Source organism: Tupaia chinensis, unplaced genomic scaffold (assembly GCF_000334495.1).
Source record: "Tupaia chinensis unplaced genomic scaffold, TupChi_1.0 Scaffold000146_1, whole genome shotgun sequence".
Taxonomy (NCBI): Eukaryota; Metazoa; Chordata; class Mammalia; order Scandentia; family Tupaiidae; genus Tupaia; species Tupaia belangeri.
Genome location: NW_006159616.1, coordinates 14879508 through 14888249, shown reverse-complemented (window position 1 = coordinate 14888249; position 8742 = coordinate 14879508).

The following is an 8742-nucleotide window of genomic DNA, read 5'->3' as shown; positions in this document are numbered from 1 at the left end:
GGCTATGTGTGCTGCCAGAGAGACAGAGACAGAAAGTGAGAAATCAACCCCCAACCCAGGGGAGATGGCCATGTTGTAATCCTTTCTCCTTCATTTTCCTCTCAGGATTTTGGGCACACACACATACACACCCTGTGTGAATTTTAGGTTTTTGCCATGAGGTGAGTATACTTGCTGGAGAGAGAGAGAATTAGCCCCCAGGGGGGATGGCCACGCCACCATCTCTTCTTTTCCATCTTCCTCTTGGGATTTGGGGCCCGCAAACACATTTGCCCAGGATGATTCTCATGTCCTAGGTCTAGGACTCAACTGCGGTCGTCCACGTGGGAATCCAGCACCTTAACCAGCATACCACCTGCTGGCCTCTCTCGTCTAGCTTCTTAAGAAAGGATCAGGCCTGCAGCATGTTGTGCTGGCTTTGGCCGATGCCTGGGTGAGACTGGTTCCCACAGGAGGAACAGCCCCCTGGCTTCCCTCAGTGTGCTCCTCACCTGTTTGTTACCCACTCTGGTAGGGAGACAGTATGGTAGGTTGCAGAAATCCCCCCACCCCCGAAAGAAAAAAAGGTCCCAAGCAAGGACTTTGTTGGCTGAGTTGAGCCCTATTGTCCTGGGTTGCCTTGAAGCACATTGCTGCGGTCCAGGCACCCAAGGCAGTGAGGAGGGCAGAACTGGCAGGGGGAGAAGCTGACCCCACTGTAGCCACAATTGAGGCAGGTGCGACAGGGCAGCTCGGGTGAACTTGAGACAAGAGAGCTGGGCCTTTGCATCTTTGCCTCAGCCAGCCATTGGCCGGGGCTGCCCCAGGCAGAGATCCTAACCTTAAATCAGACAGGGCCCAGGCAATCTGGGTATGATTTTGCCACTGCCACTTCTGTGTCACTTGAAAATATTACTTAACACCTCTGAGCCTAGGTTTGTTCATTTATAAAATGGGCCTAAAAACATGCCACCTTTCAGAGTTGTTTTAAAAATTAGAGATAGAAAATACATTTACAGTTGGCTCTGTATCTTAGTGAGTAAGGGAACCGGATCCCATTTGGCCAACCTTGGTTCCAGTGGCCTGGAAATTATGCTGTGTGTGTGTGTCTGTGTGTCTGTGTGTATGTATGTCCAAAAATCCCAACCAGATGGAGAAATGGAAGTTGTTCCCTTTTTCTTTCTCTGGTGAGTGCAGGTACCCACTGGCAAATAAAAAACAGAAAGAAAAAAAAATGCATTTAAACCTCCTAGCACAGTGCTAATGTGACTAATAGTAGAAAAAATACACACTGAATTTCAAAGAGTTAGTAGGAAAAAAAGAAGGTAAAAGTATCATAAATAAATAAATAAACATTTAATTTGTTAGAGGGCATATGTACTCACTGGAAAGTGAGAGAAGGAAAGTGAGAGAAATCTCTCCCTATGGGGAACGGTCATGCCACAATCCCTTCTCCATCTCCTTTGGGGATTTTTTGACACACATGCACATGTGCCCAGTGTATTTTTCAAGAAACTGAGTCTGGGACTCAAACCACACAGTTGGCCATGTGGGATCCAGCTAGCTTAACCACCATGCCACTGGCAGGCCCTATGCTGGATGGTTTTAAAGGAAATTACACGCACTATCCTCCCTTCTCAAGCCCTTAGCTCTTGAAAAGACCACTGTGCTGTGACTCTAACACGATCTAACAAATGCTATTCACAATTACATTCAGTATCTTCTGCTTAAGAAGGCATGAAACCGAGCACCAAGTTTTGGAAATCTTTTTATCCAAAATAGTTAACATATTTACAAGAGGACTTCAAACATTTTGTGAAAAAAACAGAGGGTTTTTTTCGGTGAAAAAAATACTAAAATCCACACATAGGTTTTCCAAATATTCAGTTTTCATGAACTTTTAATAATGGGAGCTTAAGGGAGTCAACTCACATTTTTCTAGAACATTCATTTATGCCCAGCAGCCCTTTCTCCATTGATGTTAAATCAAGGATGTTTTACTGTGGAAGGCACCCAATATACCCCCTCATTATTTTCTCCTTTTAAAGAAAACATGACAAATTAGTGACCTGGAAGATCTGAATAAAAACACATCAGAGAAATGATTGTTCCAAGTGTTCTTTTCAGCTTAATTAATTCACATTGGCTGTCCAAATTCATTTTAGGTGTAGAGGCGAATTTCAAACAAAATGTTATGACAGAGATCATACCAAAGATTTGGGGCAAGGATTTCTGTTTGCTGAGATGTCACTCAGGCTACACAAATGTCAGCGGGGAATCCTTGGGCATATTAGTTTTCCATGAATGAGTTCTTTTATCTTGTCCATCTGCATCCATTCCCATGGGCACTTTCAGGCTGGGCTAATAAGTTGGATACACAGGAATAAAGAAACTGCTAAAAAAAAAAATTGACTGTTCATTTGGGAAAATTTAATCCAGTCTAAATAAAATTCTTTCTCTATTGATTTTATGGAGTCTAAAAAAATTCGTAAGCGATTCTTCAAAAAATTACCCATGACCCAGCAAGTCCATTCCTAGGTACATACCCTAAAGAATTGAAAACTGATACTCAAATATTTCCATGTAAATGTTTACTGTAGTGCTATTCTCAATAGACAAAAGGTGGGAATTACTGACATGTCCTTTGACAGATGAATGGATAATTAAAATGTTTTGTACATATATACTATATATACACATATATATAGTGTATATATGTATATATGTGTATATATATTTATATCTATGTACATATGTGTATACACACACACACATATATATATATACACACACACACATACATACATACACAGATATAAAACAAAATATTACCTGGCCATAAAAACAATTTAACTACTGATATACAGTATAATGTAGATGAACCTTAAAAACATTATGCTAAATTAAAGAACCCAGAATACATAAAGGTCACCTGTTGCATGATTCCTTTTGTACGAAATATCCAGAATAGGTAGATCTAGAGACAGAAAGTGGATTAGTGGTTGTCTAGGGCTGGAGAAAAGGAGAATAGAAATGGCTGCTACTGGTACAGGGTTTTCTTTTGGAATGATGTAAATGTTTTGGAACTAAGGGCTGGCCATGTGTCCTGATGGTTAAGGGAGCCGGATTCCACATGGCTGCCCACACAGTTCAACTCTAGACCCAGCAGCTTGAGAAACACATCAGGCGCATGTGCATGGACACCCCAAACTCCACAGGATGGAGAAATAGAGAAGGAATTGTGATATTACAATACCCCATTGGAGGGTGCTTTCTCTCTCTCTCTCTCTCTGGTCTCTGGTTAGTGCACATGTCTTCTGTAAAATAAAAAAAAGGAGTTCGAAAAAAAAGGAGAAAGAGAGAAAGAAAGAAAAGAAAGAAAGAAAAAGAGAAAGAGAAATAAAGAAAAGGAAAGAACGAAGAAAGAAAGAGGAAGAAAGTAAATGCTTTGGAACTAGATAGACGTGCTGGTACTTAATATTGGTACATAAATGCCACTCAGCTGTATTATTATTATTATTATTATTATTATTTTAGTTTGTATTTCTTTCTTACATGCGTAAGAAAGATAAAGAGAGGGATAGGCACTGCCAACAGGGTCTCCATTGTCATGGTCTAGCCTGGACCATCCCGGATCCAGGGTACATTGCCCACTGTGTTCACAGTCTCTGGACATAAACCTGGAACTTTCCTACATGGGTCACCTCACAGAACATTGTGTTACTGCTGCACCACTGTCTGTCCACCTGAAATGTGCTCTTTAAAAAGGTTGAAGTTGGGGCCAGCAGGTGGCGTGGTGATTAAGGTACTGGACTCACACATGGCCACAGTTCGAGTCCCAGACCTGGAGGCTTGAAAATCATGCTGAGCATGTGTGTGTACATGCTCAAAATCTTGAGAGGAGAATGGAGAAGAAGGGTTTGCAGTGTGGACATCCCCTCTAGGGAGTGATTTCCCTCATTTTCCTCTTTGGCTCTCTGGCGAGCCCATCCATCCTATAGCTAAAACCTAAAAAAAAAAAAAAAGAAAGAAAAAAAAAGTTAACGCACTATTATATTAATTTCACCTAAGTAAAAATAGTTTATATCACTATAAACAAATATTTGGTGGTCTGCATTTCCTGGGTATCCAAATAACATTTTCTGGAATTTTTCCCATCCATGCAGTAAGTCTCCTGGGCCATCTGGAGTCTCCTTAGCAGTGTAGCAGAGACACTATGCTAATTTTTCTTCTGCCTTTGCTCTCGTTTTTTTCCATCCCTTAATCCTCTACAGAGAGAGCTGTTTACAATTATGTCCTAGGTATTTTTTTTTCTTTTAATTGCTAGGGAGTGTGTGCACTCACTAGAAAGAAAGAGAGAAAGCACTCCTGAATCGGGTGTGGTCTTGCTGCAAACCCTTTTCTTCCATTTCTTTATTCCTACAGGATTTGGGGCATGCATGCACATGTACCTGGCTTATTTCTCAAGTCACCAGGGTCAGGATGTGGGATCTGGCTCCCTATGTGCAAGGCTTAACCACTGCACACTGGGCCAATCCAATACACTTAGAATCTTGTGTAAAACTTAAAAAAAAAAAAAATTCAAGCCAGTGATGTGGTGGTTTAGGTGGCTGGATACCACATGGCTAACTGCATGGTTTGAGCCCCAGACCTGGTGGCTTGGAAAAGAAGCTAGGCACATGTGCATATGTGCCCAAAATCCTGAGAGAAGAATGAAAAAGGGATTGTGGTGTGGCCAACCCTCCTGGGAGGGGCTTTCTCACTTTCCCTCTCTTTCTCTGTCTCTCTCCAGTGAGCATATGCACTTTAGAGTAAAAAAAAAAAAAAAAAAAATCTGCGTGCTATTTTCTCTGACCACTGGATGTCATGAGTGCACAATATATGTCCCAGCTAGAAGACACCTTCGTTTCATGTGGCCGGTTCTCTTCGTATCTCCAGAGGCTATGGCACAGTAACGAGCCTTTCCCAAGTTGTTCTGCTTTTGCAAACATGACATTGAGAAGTAAACGAAACGCAGACAGTTGAAGGTAAGTAAACATTCAGCACTAGCTTCTTCTGTTCTCCAGAACCTTTGAATGGAATACCAGTTTTGGGAGGAAAAAAATCTAAAATAAAGTGTTCTTTGGTATTTCTCAGTAATTCTGACCAAGGAACTCCACATACCATGAGAAATCTCCATGCTCTGGCCCCGGGTTTGCATCCGGAGACCTCCTGCGAGTGTGTGGGCCGTGCGTGCGCCTGTGATCCGGGCTGGCTGCAGCTAGGGGGAGTCATGATGTCAAGACCGTGTTGAAGCTGCTGTCTCTTCTTTCTCTGCGTTTCTCTCTCCTTCCCCTGTTCTACCTCTATCACTTATGGAAGAAATAAATACATACGCCTGAGCCGGCTGGTGATGTGGCAGGTAAGGTGACTGGATCCCACAGAGCCAACTATGCGGTTTGGATCCCAGACCCGGTGGCTTGGGGAATACATTGGAAGAGAAGGGATTGCGGTGTGGCCAGCTAGCACAAGGGATGTCTTCCCATTTTCCCTCTTTCTCTCTCTTTCTCTCTGTCTCTCTCCGGCAAGCACGTGTACTCTCTAGCAAAATTTAATAAATAAATAAATAAATGAATAAATAAATAAATAAAAAGAATGCTGAGCGAGAAAAGAGTGACCTGGAACTCTTTGGCCTCAGAAGGCACAGGGCTCCGCTAAATTGAAATGAAAAGATGCTCACCATCAGTACTTTCCCTAATGGCTGGTCTTTTAGTCTTACCAAATGGGACCTTTCCTGCCAACTGTTCTGGGCAGCACTGATCCCACTTCGGAGTCTTACGACTGTGGAGTTTTCAGCTCTGCCAGGTCTGGGCTCCAGCACCTCTCCATTAAGAGCACTCTCTGCTCTTCGTCTACGTAAGGGTGCTCAGGGAGACCTGGATGTTTAAAGCAGTACATTTCATTATTTCTCTTTGGGAAATCTCCCAGGATAATAACATCATTAATGCATCCTTTTAAATTAGGAAGGAAGGTCAGTGAATTGAATAGAAAGTAAATTGGGGCTAGGTTAAATCTAACTCTCCCACGGGCATCATGGTCCATTTACACCCAGGGGTGGGTCCGCCTGCAAGTTATAAGAATTTTAATAGTTCATAAGCGCTCACTCGCAGGGTCAGCCAGCAGTGTGGTGGTGAAGGCAGCTGGATCCTACATGGCCGACTGTGAAGTTCAAGTCTGGACTTGGAGGCTTGAGAAACATGTTGGGCACGTGTGACCTAAATCCCAAGGAAAGAATGGAGGAGAGTAGATCGCAGTCTGGCCTTCCCTGCAGAGGGTGCTTTTTCATGTTCCCTCTTGCTCTTTTAAAAAATAATTATTTACTTTATTTATTATTTTTTAAAAAAGTTTTGACCAGAGAGAGAAAGAAAAAATGAGAAAGCAAGCCTTTGGGTCTGGGTCTTGAACTGCAGTCAACCCTATGGGAGTCCGGTGTCTTAATCACCATGCCACCTGCTGGCCCTCTCTTTCTCTAAAGCCCATTCATAAAAACCTGGTGTTGGAGCTGAAAAAAGTAGAAATATTCATAAGATTGTATAAGACTTTTTTTTTTTTTTTGAGAGGTTTTTGCTATAGGGCGCGTGCGCTTGCCAGACAGACACAGAGAGACAGAAAGCGAGAAATTACCCCCCAGAGGGATGGCCATGCCACAATTCCTTCCCCCCCTCCCCCATTCTCCTCTCAGGATCTTGGGCACGCATACACACACACCTGATGTGAGTTTTAAGCCACCAGGTCTGGGACTCGAATCGCGGTTGACTACATGGGAGTCCAGCGACATAGCCATTATGCTAACTGCTGGTTCCAGATTGGATAAGACTTTTAAATATATATTTTCATTTCCTAATATTTAAAATCAATCAATTAATTCATTCATTCATGTTAATTTTTGACCAGAAAAATAAAGCAGCAAAGTGATAAAGCATGCAGCCAGGTCTGAGCTTCAAACCATGGTCAGCCATGTGGGAGTCCAGTGCCTTCACTGCCACACCACCTGTCGGCCCCTCCTAATTTTTTAAAAAATACCAGAGGACCCATGTGTGTCTGCATGCACATGCAAGAGAGAAAGAGAGAGGAAGCACTCTTTAACTCAACGGGGCTTTCAGTTCTTCATCCTGTCAGACCCTGTGTACACATATACTAGTCCAATGTATTTTTCTAGCCTCTGAGTTGGGACTCAAACCTTGGCCAGCCATGTGGGATCTGCTGCACTGTGGGCTGGCCCCTTATATTGATTTCTATGAGGGATTCAGCAATAGGTGACTTGAAGCAGCAGCCCTGTGTCTGAGCGAATCCATGAGTGAAGAGAGGAAAGAGAGGGTATGCTTTTACCTTGAGAATGTACCCAAGTCCTCCCAGCCTGACGTTAATGACATCTAGTGTAGAAAAATAGGCCAGAGACTCAGAACTTAAAGAGAACATTCTGCTATTCTTCAGAACCACAACACACATGGCTGGCCCTATAAATTTTTTTTTTCTTCATGTTGTCCTTTTTAGATTTTGGTGCCAAAGATATACCAGCCTCATAAAATGAACTGGAATGCATTTTCTCTTTTGGGCAAACTCTTCCTGGAAGGGGCCAGATGGTAAACATGCTGCAGACTCTGTTGGGACTGTTTGATGTAGCTATTGCGTGAGAGCAGCCACAGACAGTACACAAAAGAAGAGGCAAGCCTGAATTCAGTCATGCTCTGTGATCTACCTATTCCTGTCTAGCCCGTGTTTTATGTAAGCTTTTTTTTTTAATGTAAGTTTGAAATTAATTTGTTTCTTACATGTTTGGCATGGTGATTAAGACAGTTGGATCCCACATGGCCAACTACATGGTTCAAGTCCCAGCCTGGTAGCTTGAAAAACATGCTGGAAGCATATGTGTGTGTGTGTGTGTGTGTGTGTGTGTGCGCACACGCACCCAAAATCTGGAGATGAGAATAGAAAAGGGATTTCAGAGTGGCTATAACCCACTGGGGGTGATTTCTCACTTTCTCTCTGTGTCTGTGGCAAGTCAGTGCACCCTTTAGCAAAAATAGGTCCTGGAATTAAACTGTCTTTGCTATAGCCAACTGGATCAGGTAGAAACAACTTGTTACACAGCATGGATGGGAATAGAGGAGATACAAGATGGTGGCAGTCTTTAAGAAACAGGACTAGTTGGGAGACCATTAAATGGCATAATGATTATGTTGCTGGACTCTCCCACGTAGTCGACTACAGTTTAAGTCCCAGACCCAGTGGCTTAAAACTCATGCTGGGTGTGTGTGCATGCGTGCCCAAGATCCCGAGAGCAGAATGGAGAAGGGATTGCAGCATGGCCATCCCCCCTGGGGAATGATTTCTTACTTTCTATCTCTCTGTCTCTGCCTTGAGCGCATGTGCCCTATAGCAAAAAATCTCTAAGAAAAAAACCAAATAGGGCTAGTTGGGGCTGGCAGGTGGCACGGTGGTCAAGGTATTGAATTCCCACATGGTCACCCATGGTTCAAGTCCTGAACCTGGGGGCTTGCTTTCTCACTTTCTATCTCTTTCTCTCTATCTCTCTCTGGTCAAGTTGAACATGATAGGAACCAGCAGATGGCATAATGGTGATGTCACTGGACTCCCATGTAGTCAACTGCAGTTTGAGTCTCAGACCCGGCAGCTTAAGACTCACAACGGCGTGTGTGCATGTTTCCCTAAAATCCTAAGAGGAGAAGGGATTGTGATGTGGCAATCTCCCTGGGGGGGGGG